This window comes from Peromyscus leucopus, chromosome 9 (assembly GCF_004664715.2).
Source record: "Peromyscus leucopus breed LL Stock chromosome 9, UCI_PerLeu_2.1, whole genome shotgun sequence".
Lineage (NCBI taxonomy): Eukaryota > Metazoa > Chordata > Mammalia > Rodentia > Cricetidae > Peromyscus > Peromyscus leucopus.
This window is the reverse complement of record NC_051070.1, coordinates 48,339,695-48,343,360: the sequence shown is the minus strand read 5'-3', so window position 1 is coordinate 48,343,360 and position 3,666 is coordinate 48,339,695.

Here is a 3,666-nt window from a genome sequence, read left to right as displayed (position 1 = left end):
GTGTGAGAGAGCTGGGAACCAGTTAGCAAACTTGGGGTTCCTTAGACCATCTCAAGGCCAAATATTTGTCAAGGCACTTCCTTGGTGAGGTGAGAGAGCCTGGGTTTCACTTCCCGGAGAGTTTGAAAGGTAAATGAGCCGCAGGGAGTGAGGTGTCCTAGCAAAGCGCAAAGCGTTCAGGGTGGCCTTTGTAGTGAGTGACTACAGCTCCTGCCCACAGCTGCCAGGGAAGTTTTATGCAAACTTGATGTTTTTGTAACTCCCTGTGGCAAGGGTCAAAGCATGCCTGTTTCTGCATCTCCACAGCACTCAGTTCCTCTTTGGCTGCCTCACCACCTGACATTGCTCCTCACAGCCCTTGGTTATCAGATAATAGGAACTATGTCTTCTCATTCAGTTCCTTAGGGTCTACATAGAGTCGGGAGGGGTGCGAAGAAATTTGAGGGTCATGGAACCTGAGGCCTAGAGGTGGGCAGTTTTTATTCCATTCTCTCTCTCTCTCTCTCTCTCTCTCTCTCTCTCTCTCTCTCTCTCTCTCTCTCTCTCTCATTAGTTTATGTTTTAGTGTTTTGTCCGCATGTTTATCTGTGTGTCATGTGTGTCCCTGGTGCCTAAGGAGATCACTAGAAGGCCTCGGACCCCACAGCTATGGATGGTTGTGAGCCACCATGTGGGTGCTGGGACTTGAACCTGGGTCCTCTGCAAGAGCAATAAGTGCTCTTAACTACTGAGCCATTTCTCCAGCCCCCTTGTTTGTTTGTTTTTACATAGGAAAGAGTCTGTGGGAGCCATGGGCAAATATTCAAGTAGACACAACTTTATTTGATAGTGAGAAGTAAGTCATGTGCTGAAAAGAGCGACCACCTCCTGGTCCATGTCCCGGCTCATCTCAGTGCACACACAGAATACAACTGACAGATTCGAATAGTTTCCCTCATCACTAACAATAGATTCATATTGCTGATGCAGAGAGGTTGGTGTAGTATCCTATGTGACTGTTAACATCTGAGCAGTTCTTCTTAAATAAGCATGCCCGGGCTTCCAGAGGGAATAATCCCAGTGATGCTGGTGCCTGTCGATCCTATTACATCTTTCCATTGTGCCCCCGAAAGATCTCTGGTTGCTTTGTACATTTAGTACTAACCCGAGGAGGGACCTGAAAGAAGAATCGGAGGATGGGGAATAGAAGAAGGGCTCCCTAGCCATCCGTCTTCTGGGGAATTTGGAATTGCCCTGCAACAGAGAGACCAGTGATAGCAAAGTTAACTTAGAGAACACAATGTGCCAGACTGAGGCTCACACGCTACAACTCAGTTAGTTCTCACAGCAAACTGGAAATGGAAATGGAGCGCAGAGAGATTCCGTGCCTTGGTCAAGGTCATGGAGCTCATAAGTGTCTTAAAATCACCTTACTGCCTGGGAGGTGTGTGAGTGCATGTGTGAGTGTGCATGTGAGTGCGTGTGTGCTCTCTGCCCTGGGTTTTATTCCATACATAGAGGGGGGCTGTGGCTTGAGAATGGAGGCCCTGGAGCAGGATTCCAGGCTGCAGTTCTCCAAAGAGCCATTGGATGGCTTTGTGGTTATCACTTTCAGTTTTTCTGATCCATTAAATAATAATACTAGTATTCTCATATTGAGTAGATGCTCTATGTCTATCAGAACATGAAGTACAAATTGAGAAGGAAAAAATACTTCTTAGGGGGAAAAGGAGGTTTTAGATTTGGGTGTTTTTGTCAATCTGGCAGCTGGATAATGGTAAATGAATAGAACATGAAACCACACACCCAGCATAATTTACCCTTAGGGTAAAAATCTTCTTCTCTTTAAAAAAAATGATTGCATCTTTGGCTTTATATTTATTAAAAGAGGGAAGTGTACATTAGCCCTCCAAGGTGGTGTGGTGTGGTGTGTGTGTGTGTGTGTGTGTGTGTGTGTTGTGTGTGTGTGTGTGTGTGTGGTGTTGTGGGGAACTAGAATAACACAGAGGGCTGAGGTGTGAGCGGGTGCTTTTCTCTGATTGATGTCAAGTTTTGAAAACTGTAGTCAGGCTATTTTTCCTTATGTTCTTTGGCTTTTTTTTATTGCAACACATTCTAGTGGCTCTGAGAACATCTGAGCTCTGAAAATCAATGTGGTATCCTTCTCTTCTCTTTCTTCATTTGGAAATAAGTTTATAAAAGATAGCTTTTGGGATGGCTAAGGAGACATGGACTGTTATTTAAAAACATATAAATATGGCTGAATTGCCAAATGATCTGAATTGTCACGTGACCTGTATAAAAACAGGAGCCTTTGGTTGCTCACCCTCACTTCAAAGTCTTGTAGAGATTTAGTGCCAGAGAAGTAAATGCATACACTATCACATGGCTGATAAGTACTGTTCTTCTGGAGGGAGTTTGGGTCATGATGTTTAAACTTCTTCCCTTCACCTGTGGGTCTGAGATATTAAGGGCTATATTAGTTTGGCCTGGGTCTCCTGGGTCTACCCATCTGAAAACAGCTTTTTGGGCTGTGTGCGCCTCTCCAAGAGATAACCCTGTTAGCATCTTCTAGTGGACTGTGAGGCTAAAAAGGTGGGTTTCTGTTTGTTTGGAGGTCTGGGCTGGTTCCCCACTCTTCTTCCCCCTCCTTTCCCTCTTCTTCCTTTCTTTGGAACTCGAGTTAATTTTATGTCAACTGTCCACATTTCTGGAGCATCTTCCCCTTAAAGGACTTCCAGGTTTGTTCCCACACCAAAAGTTTCTTAGTCATCTTGACTTTTTAATAGTCTTCATCTTGCTCTCAGCCACTGGCCCCTTGGCTGCTATTTGGAAAGCAAGAGAGTTTATTTTTATTGTGGATTGGCTGGGTTGGTAATAATCTGAAATATCTTGACAGATTATGCCCTAATCAAAGTGTGTGTGTGTGTGTGTGTGTGTGTGTGTGTGTGTGTGTGTGTGTAGAAAATTTAGAACAGTTCAAGGCACAAACTGAATGCTGTACTATGAACTCATGAGGGAGAAGATGTCAGAAGAAAACTGCTGTAGAGAAAAAGTGGGTGGAAAAGGGGACAGCACACACCTACGAGATTAAAAGGTCCATGGGTAGCATTTGCATAAAGACCCAGATGCTGAAGTGATAGAGGAGTGCAGCATTCCAGATAGGATAGGGCTGTCACAGAGGTCATAGGACATAGATGTAGCAAATGTTGAGATTCTTTTTCAAATTTCTTTACTTGTAAGATTTTCTTACAGAAAATTTCCACTTGAAAGTAGAGTAGTGTAATGAATAATGTTCTCTTCTGCCAATTCCAGCAGTTATCAGTGTGCCTAATAATATCTTTCTTCCACATCCATCTTTTCTGGTAGTATTTTAAAGCAATACAAGAAATCCTGTTACTTCTGAGTCTTTCTGTATGTACTTCTAAATGATAAGCACCTAACCAAATACATCACAGTGCTTAACACTGGGGCCTTGTTGCCTCTTGGTTAACCAGGTCACAGACTCAGCCTCTGGGGTGCTGTTTGAAAGACAGGGTACATGTCTAAGCATGTAGGGTACTCAAGAGATAGGGTCTGTGACAGCTGTCCAGAAGCCATCTATGGCTGATGTTTTCCTCACCATCCTTTTTTTTTTTTTAATTTAATTTCTTTCTTTTCTAGACAGTGCTGCTGTGGTGAGTTCAC